Source organism: Astatotilapia calliptera, chromosome 22, assembly GCF_964374335.1.
Source record: "Astatotilapia calliptera chromosome 22, fAstCal68.1, whole genome shotgun sequence".
NCBI lineage: Eukaryota > Metazoa > Chordata > Actinopteri > Cichliformes > Cichlidae > Astatotilapia > Astatotilapia calliptera.
Genome location: NC_137442.1, coordinates 32,426,836 through 32,436,680, shown reverse-complemented (window position 1 = coordinate 32,436,680; position 9,845 = coordinate 32,426,836).

Here is a 9,845-nt window from a genome sequence, read left to right as displayed (position 1 = left end):
TTACCTTAAAGCTATCATCAGTGGATTTTTGTCCATCTTTATCTGTTGTCACGTTCTCTGTGTTTTTCTTTTGATCATTATTAGCGAGTTAATGAAAAGGCAGTTCTGTTCATGCTCATCCTATTGCTTTCGTAAGACCTCTTCTCATCTCGGTCCACGTGGTGGCACTAGCTCCGTATGCTATGTACACCAGAGAGCTCATGCACCACTGCCCACCTGATGGACAGCAAAAGCATTACCTCATCCCTTGCTTTCATTCCTTGAGGTAAAAATAGACAGATTAAGCCTGGGCTTTGATGAGAGAAACCTACAGAGGAGGTGTGGAAGCAGGGAGAGAGGGATAGAAACGGAGGAGAGAAACTAAATGGATCGTTCTGCTCCAAATCCAATTCCTAATAGCTGCAGGGAGGGAGGGTGGGTGGGAGGAGAGAGAAGAAAAAACAGTCAAAGAAAGCAGAGAGGGAGAGTGGAGATATCACGTCTAACAATTAAGACCTGCCTTCGGGGTCTAAAGAAGAAGCTTTGTTGAGGACATATAAATTGCTCATTGAGCAGCGCCTCACTGCAGACTCCTTCAGATACTCCTGCCTCAAAGGAATATGCCATGAAAGACAACAGCAGCAGCAGCCGACCACATAGCAGGGCTGGAATCTGTTCACCGTATTTGGGGATCCATCACCAGCCCTCATCCTGGCCAAGCAAAAATCCCCCCTACAGTAAACACAACCCTGGATTTAATCCAGGTGACTAAGGAAACATCACCGCGCATCCACTGGAGATCCTTTGTAGTACCTCTGCTTTGCAGGGCCAAAGAAGCAGCTCACATAACATTTACTTATTTTTGTCGTAGAGACAAAGTGGATGATCCTCGTGGTCCTCTGACTCAGGTTGTGGATGGCGCTACTGCCAGCTATAATGTTTAGAGTCAAAGGTTTATAAATAAAATAAAAGTCCACAGTTCATCTTGAAAGTATTGACAATTTGAAAAACATTTGCTTGAAATTGTTGCAAATGTATTTAAAAATTAAAAACAAAAATATATCATGTTTGTAGGTACAGTCTGAGTGCTCTGGAGCAGGATGTCTCTGTACATTCCTGCATTCATCTTTCCCTTGATCCCAGCTAGTGTCCCACTGCCAAAAACATCCCCCAGCACGATGCTGCCACCACCATGCTTCACTGTAGGGACAGTATTGGCCAGGTGATGAGCGGTACCTGGTTTCCTCCAGACGTGACACTTTGCATTCAGGCCAAGGAGCTCAATCATTGTTTAATCAGATTGGTGATTTTTTTTTTCCTCATGGTCTGAGAGTCCCTCAGGTGCCTTTTGACAAACTCCAGCTGGGCTGTCATGTGCCTTTTACTGAGGAGTGGCTTCAGTCTGGCCACTACCATGCAACCCTGATTGTTGGAGAGCTGCAGAAGTGCTTTTCCTTCTGGAAGGTTCTCCTCTCTCCCCAGAGCAACACTGTAGTTCTGTCAGACTGAAAACTGGGTGGTTGGTCACTTGCTTCAATAAGAAGGTAGACATTCCAAACTTCTTCCATTTACGGATGATGTGCTTCGATACAATCCTGTCTCGGAGGTCTACAGACCAGAGTTCTTTGGACTTCACGGTTTGGTGCTCTGACATACACTGTCAACTACAGCTGATGTAGGCAGGTGGCCTTTCCAAATCATGCCCAATAGACTGATTTACCACAGATGGGCTCCACTCAAGTTGTAGAAGCAGATGACGGATGATCACTGGAAACAAGATATACCCGAGTTAAATTTTAGTGTCATGGAAAAGGCTGTGAATACTTTTGTACATGTTTTTGTTTTATTTTTAATAAAGTTGATGAATTTCAAGAAAAGTTTTTCCACTTTGTCATTGTGGGATATTGTGTTTAGAACTTTGAAGTGAAAAATGAATGCAGTTTTGGAAGGATGCTGTACCTTGTTCTGGCGATACGTACAGCTAATGGAGCAGAGGTTAAAAATTCCTCCACACAAACCGTGGATGAACTGGGCTCCTGGATAAAGGAAGATATTTAGATTCAGATTCATTTCTGACATTTTCTTGAACTTGACTTTTTTATTTAATTTAATTTTTTTTAATTGCTTGATTTTGTGATGCAAAATGCCCAGTTTACTCCTATATCCCAGATATCTTTTGATTCTGGGATCTGTATCTGAATAAACAAGCATTTATCTGCTCCTCTATTCAAACCAAACCAATCACAGGCCACGATTTATCCACTTGCGTAAAGTGATGGATAAATGTGAGATAAATTAAGTTTCTCTTTACATTTTATCTGAAACAAAGGCAACCTGAGCGAATACAAAATACAAATTTTAAATCGTATTTGCATTTAAAGAAGCTACGCGGTTATCCAATACGAGAATCATCAATCAAACCTGGCTGTGCTACCCACACCTCTGAAAACATCTGCAAACAGTGCCACGTCCAATATCTTGATGTGGTTCAGACGTCGCTGTGATGAAATTTTATCCAATTCTTCTTTCAGAAGTTCTTTACTGCAGCCTCATCAGAGGGTGAACTCCTCTTCTCAGGCACTTCCCCAGCATCTTAACAGGGTTCTGGTCCAGACTTTGAATATTTTTTTTTCATTCTCTGCCAGTTTCCATTTTTATTTTTCATTCCATTCACAGGTGGACTCACTCATATGCTTGAGAATGATTGTCATGCTGCAGTGGCACTTGAGCTTCAATTGACATACTGATGCTTTCCTCTCCAGACCTCTCTGTTAGAGAGTGGGATTCCTTCAATTATTGCCTGAACCCTGGAGCGGGAAAGCATCCCCACAACATTGTGCTGCTGCTTTTTGTGGAATATAACAGGACCCCGATGCCTGATATATGTGATTTGGATTTTTTCTTTACATTTAACAGATTTTTTTTTTACCTTACATGTGTGTTCTGTGCCTCTCAGAGGACATAAAAATAGTAAAACTGTAACTTTTGCCCTTAATGGTTTGTTAGCCTCCAGTGTCTTTCACACAGTGGAGTTGTGACTGCAAATATTTGAAAAGAGGTTAGATTTTTGTGACTTCCTGCATTCATTCTTAAATCCAGTTATTTTATACGAGTCATAGAAATGGTTATCTCAAAATAGAGACAGAAACCCACTGTTCCAACAATCATCTGTGAGAATAAACTGTGTGGGTGGGGAGGAAAATCTCCCCTTTGGCAAACCAAGTGCAACGAGGGCAGCCCAGTGCCACCACTGGATGGGAGAATGGGAAAAGAGAAGAAGGAAAAAAAGTATACAGAGATAACAAATGGAGCAAAAGGCAAATTATAGAGAGGAAACACAAAGTTAATGACGTCCAATAGTGTATAAATACATGGTTAGGGAAAGAGGGGAAAGACAGTTGCTCATTGCACGATCAGAGGTCCCAGGCCAATGTGAAAGCTGGGAAATGCTTCAGGACATAGCCTGTACAGATGTAAAATTGCATGTTAATTTTTAAACATCAGTGTTAGCATTTTTTGTTTTGTTTGTTTGTTTTTCTTTTTTTTAAAGGCAGAAGTGATGATTGTCAGTAGTTCTAAGCCAGGGGTGTCAAACTCAAATACACAGTGGGCCAAAATTTAAAACTGGAACAAGGTCGCGGGCTAACGTTAATATTTATTGAAAAAAAGATCTTCCTCCAGATTTAAGAATGAATCTCTTCTTATGGACTCAAACAAGTTTTGCTGAAAAACTGAACATGGAACAAGCAAAGCTTAATACTAAACAATATATATATTAGCTGTATAATACCGGTAGGCCAGCTCTAATGATAATTTGGTATGGCTTCGCAGGCCAAATGTAATTAGGCTGCGGGCCAAATTTGGCCCGCGGGCCAGAGTTTGACACCTATGTTCTAAGCTATGGTCTAATGCTAGCAAGCTTGGTTAGGGCTTTTACAGGGCCAATGTGCAGACATGGACACCTGCTAAATAAGAGTAATGAATTACTGCACTTTCAGCCAATAACACATAATATACATCATATTTCTTAGATACTAAAAGCCATCAACATTTCAAACACAGGTTTAGCAGATGTCAAGCTTAGGAAATGGCACACCTGGCATTGAATGCGATCATGACCCAATTTCTAAGCTTTAACAACATTCAAATGAGTGAGTTAATTAGGGGGAGGGAAAAAATCACTATACATTGCCTATGAAGGCGGAAACGTATATTTTTTTGGTATCAAGCTAAAAACCTGCTTTGTACTGAGTTGGCCCTCTTAACATAGGGGTTCTTTTTTGGTCCAGGTTAAAGTGGCTGTTAGATGAGATGGAGTCTAATCACTCAGCATTTGTACACGAGAGGAAGGTATATAAAGATTTTAAATGTAATTCTGGATTTCAAAAGAAGACGGTGAAGAGAAGCTAATATGGGAGAAACTCCCTGTTAGTGCTCTCAAGAGCAGGCTTTCATGGAGTAATGAGTTTTTCAGCATCACCAGCTTTGCTAACATTACACAGATATAAAGGACAGCCGTGCTGTGCGATCAGCCTGGTTCTGCAGGAGTTTGTTTTTTTTTCCTGTTAAAAAGGAGTTTGTCCTTCCCACTGTCGCCAAGTGATTTCTCTGATATTGTCAACGCGTTAGCACGTTTAGCTGGTTAATGTGCTAGCGCCGTGCAGCCCCACGCACAGGGCGATCCGTGCCAACTCGCTAACGGAGATTTGCCACGTTAATGCGGTTGTGGTGTTAACGTCATTTTAACGAGATTAACGCTGACAGCACTACTTACAATATAAAGCACCTCGAGGCAACGGTCGTTGTGATTTCAAGCTATATAAATGAAACTGAATTAATCGAAATGAAGGGAAAGGTTGGCTGAGGTTCAAAGTACTTCATAGATTTTCTGTCTTTCTCTGGATTTTTGGACAGTAGACCCTTGAAAATGTAGTTTGGAGGGAAAAAAAGAATCAGGAGGCACTTGAATACTTTTTCATTGCGCAAAAACAATTGGACAAATCCAGTTGAACTGAAGTCTCTTACTCGAAATGGCAGCTAAAAGGATTGAGTACATGCTAAATGTACTCGATAAATACTTGATGAGCTGTGGGGGTGCATCAAACAGAATTGTTTGGAACCACTGATGTGCCACATCTGAAGGCCATTGAAAAATAGTTATCTCTGTCTTAAGGTCCAAGTAGAAGTAGCATAATCTCTGTTGCTGTCAGTCAGTCTTTCCCACTCTCATAATCGAAGCTGCATTTGTAGCTACGTGTTGGCTTTGATTTCACTGTTGAGCTCCTCTTCAGTTGGCATTATTTAAATACCCTGCATTTCAGCTGGGTTTAGTTGTGACCTCATTCTGCTTAACTATTCACTGCTAAAGTGAAATGTGTTTTTTGGGGCAGTGACACATCTGAGCAAACATGTCAGCTGCTTCTGCCACTCAGCTTCGTGTGCTGGTTTCATCATGCTTATCTGCCCACGGAGTTCACTGACAAAAATAATAAATGAAATCATCACCAGTGAAATTTTCTTTCTGCCGAGGCGTCACCAGCTTACAGTTTGGCTCCTCTGCTCAAGAAAGAAGTCGTAAGTATACAAAGTAAACATAGAGTATGTCACAAGTAATTACACAATTGTATGCCCATTTTCAATTGTTCGCACAGAGTTCAGTCCGTAGCCTTAGCTGGCAGCGACAGAAAGAAACACAATGGCCTGTCAGGGAAAAAAGCATTATAGTGTTGACTCATTTTTAAATATATCTAAGTTGTTAAAAACTGAGATGAAAGGATTATATTTTTTTTTAGCAAGACTAGTTCCTCTTAATTGTTTCTGAATGTCTGTCTCACCTCCTAACATCCCGGGAAGTTTTGGTTCATGTACAGTTGTCAGTACTGCCTCCCAGACCTGCTGTTTTGAGGTCTACTGCTGCCCACCCTCATAGTTTCTGTTTTAGGGAGTCTCCACGGGTTCTCATAGGTTTAAGGTCAGAGTATAGTGGCAGCCACACCATGACATTTTTTTTTCTTTTTATTCCCATAGCAACCTATGAGTCAGTGGCTTTCTGTGTAACATGGGATGGTGCTTTGCCCGGAATGGAAATGATTTCCTTCCACATGGCTCATTTCTCAGGAAATGGTCAGTTAAGAACTCCACATACCTCGTAGAGGTCATTTTGAGACCCTTGAGGATCCTAAAGGGACTGACCATCTTGGTCCCCATTATTTCTGCACACATCCCCACTCTGCCTCTCCACCTGACCTTGGTAGAGCAAGGTACACTAAGTGGAAACCTCAAGGGCTGAAAATTGAAGCCAGTGCAGAAGAGTCAATAACTGCAGTTCATCTGATGACCATTTGGGGCAGTATAAAAGATGGGCCTCGCCCACTGGTTTCTGAAGACCTACAACACAAATTTTTGGATGCACCTTCTCATTTAATGGTTTTTCTTTATTTTTACTACTATTTTTACTGAAGACATCAACTATCAAATGTTCATGGGCAATGACTCACGATTCCCACCCCTTCCGTAACACACTCGACAATCTGAAGAGCAGATTCAGCAACAGATTTCTTCAACCTCACTGTCTGATGGAATTAATCCACTTGGGTCAGATCCACACATGCAGAACAGGATTAAACACACCTCGCTGCACTCTGTTACTTTTATATGCCATGACATATAGTTGTCTCCTTTTATATTTATGTTTATATTTATACCTATATCTTTATATTAGCTATATATTTATCTTTATTTATCTATTAACATCTCTCTATTCCTACACTTCATTTTATATGAGTGCTTGACGTCTATTGTATGAATAACTAACTTCATAAATAAATATAAATATGTGTTGCAAACCCTTGGCCTTCAAGATGTAGTCTGTATGTCAACTGTTCAGAGGAGACTGTGCGAATCAGGCCTTTATGGTCAAATAGCTGCTAAGAAACCACGACTAAGGAAAAGAAGCAGAAGAGTTTGTTTGAGTCAAGAAACACATTAGACCAGTGGAAATCTGTGTTTTGGTCTGATGAGTCCAACTTTGAGATCTTTGGTTCCAACTGCAGTGTCTTTGTGCGATGCAGAAAAGGTGAATGGATGGTCTCTACATGAAAGGTTCCCACCATGAAGCATGGAGGAGGAGGTGTGATGGTGTGGGGGTGCTTTGCTGCTGACAGTGTTGTGGGATTTATTCAAAATTGAAGGCTCACTGAAGCAGCATGGCTACCACAGCATCCATGCCATCCCATCCAGTTTGCGCTGAGTTGGACCACCACTTATCTTTCAACAGGACAATGACCCCAAACACACCTCCAGGCTGAGTAAGGTCTATTTAACCAAGAAGGAGAGTGATGGAGTGCTGCACCAGATGGCCTCCACAGTCACCTGACCTAAACCCAGTTGAGATGGTTTGGAATGAGATGGAGCGCAGAGTGATGGCAAAGGGGCCAACAAGTGCTCAGCATCTCTGGGAAATCCTTCAAGAAAACCATTTCAGATGACTCCCTCATGAAGCTCATGGAGAGAACGTCAAGAGTGTGCAAAGCAGTAATCAAAGCGAAGGGGCTATTTTGAGGAATCTAAAATATTAAACATGTTTTGAGTTATTTCACACTTTGTTTACAAAATAATTCCATATGTGTTCATTCATAGTTTTGATGCCTTCAGTGAGCGTCTACAATGTAAATAGTCATGAAAATAAAGAAAAGCCATTAAATGAAAAGGTGTGTCCAGACTTTTGACTGGTAGAGTATTTTGAAGCCTTAACTGCAGAAAAAAAAGGCAACATATTGAGGCAATTACTGTGACAGTAGTTGCCTCAATGTGCTTTATGTTGTAAAGTAAAGATGCTACAATAATAAAAAGCAAACTGAGAAAACCCCAATAACAATAATGCAAGCCCCTATGACCAAACGATTTGGCGACAGTCGGAAGGAAAAAATCCCTTTAAACAGGAAGAAACCTCCAGCAGAACCAGGCTCAGTCCATCTGCCACGACCAGTTGGGAGGAGTGGGGAGGAAGACAGGACAAAAACATCCTGTGGAAGAGAGCCAGAGATTAATAATAATTATTAATTAATTAAATGCAGAGAGTGAAAAAGAGCGTGAAGAAGAGGAAATACTCAATCCATCATTGGAATCTCCCAGGATCCCTCACCTACTGCAGCGTAACTAAGGGAAGATTCAGGCTCACCTGATCACAAAGAAAAGTTTTGAGCCTAATCTTAAAAGTAGAGGTAGTGTCTGTCTCTGGAAGCTGGAAGCTGGTTCTAAAAGAGGGACCTGAAACCTGAAGACTCTGCTTCTTGTTCTGCTTTTAAATTCCTTTGGAGCCATACGTCAGCCTGCAGTCTGAGAGCTGAATGCTGTATTGGGGCGATATGGTACTTTAAGGTCATTAAGATATGATGAGGCCTGATTATTCAAGACCTTGTGGTTTCATACCACAGATAATCTTCTATTCTGAAATATGGCATAACCAAGATTTACAAAACAGACTCAAGTTTTTTAATCACTATGACGTAAAATGAGCACAAAACCTCACCTGGAAGGTGTTTAAAGAGGTCAAAACGGAAGCCATCTTCCTTCTACTGGACTAATAGAAGTTAACTGTAGCTATCGCCATCTGGTGACCTTCACATAGAATGCAGATTCCAGGTACTTCTGGATTGGCTTCATGTTTCCATCCCTGAGGTTGCATCCATGTTTTATTCTGTCTTTGTTCCAAAAACTAAAGTTTATTTGTTTAATGACACAGGTGACAGTAGCCTCACCATCTGCTCAGCTTTCCCACTGCTCAAGATTCTCAACACTAGGAATAAGTCGTTGGTATCTTTTAGAGCATCTCTGTGAATGTACCTGACAAATATTGTGACTTACAGCCCATGTTTGTGAAGTCTGTGCTCAAGTTTTGGTGATCACACCTGCTAATTAGCACAAATGAGCAAGTTTATGCCTGTAAATGAATGCTAGTGCATGACCAAACTTGTTAGCATTATTAGCTGATAGCACGTCACCCTCTTCTTCCAATTACAGCTTTAAAAAGCCAACATTGTGAGATTAGCATTAAGGCTTTAAAATTAGGAGTCAAAATAGCATATGTATGTATATGTATGCAGGTTGGCTGCATACATATACAGTCTATGCTCACTTACCAAGTCAAAGTCCATTCACCTGGAACACCAAGCACAGCATCACAATACTGAAAACATCTTTGTAAGCTTTGGTTAGCAGTGGCTACCAGGCTTTAGAGGATTGTGCATGAAGAGGTTGTTGAGATTGAGACCAGCAGTCTCAAACAACAAGTTGCTGCTTTTCTTTTCTCTTCTTTTCTTAAAGCTGTCGATTAATTTGCTTGATGGAAACTTTCTTTAGTAGGTCAGAGACAGAGGCGTTCAACAGAAATCCAAGGTGGCTTTCATTTATTAAAAGTCATACATGGTTACAAATCTGTGAGCGAACCAGTCTCATGGTGCAACATTTGTGTAATGAGTGAACCTCGTGAAGCTGCATTATTCCTGCTTTATCTTGGCACCCGGGATGATAAATGAACTCACATCTGTGCACAGGACTATCATCTGTTGATTTTCCTTAATTAGCCTTTATCTCACCAAATTTATCTCGCAAATGTTTTCACGGCCCCGTTATCTTCTCTTCAGCTTTCATGCCTCTTGTGAGACACTGATCTTTTCCACGCTTTTCATCTTCTGAAGATCTTTCTCTCTCTCTTGCACAAGAAGTGGGTGTGCTTAATAATATGGAGAAACCTCTTTGCATAGGTTTCCCTTAAGTAAAGCATACACTGCAAGCTAATTGGGAGTGTCTTCTGAGACAGACAGCAGCTGTTGAAATACATAGAAGATATCAAACAATTACTTGTA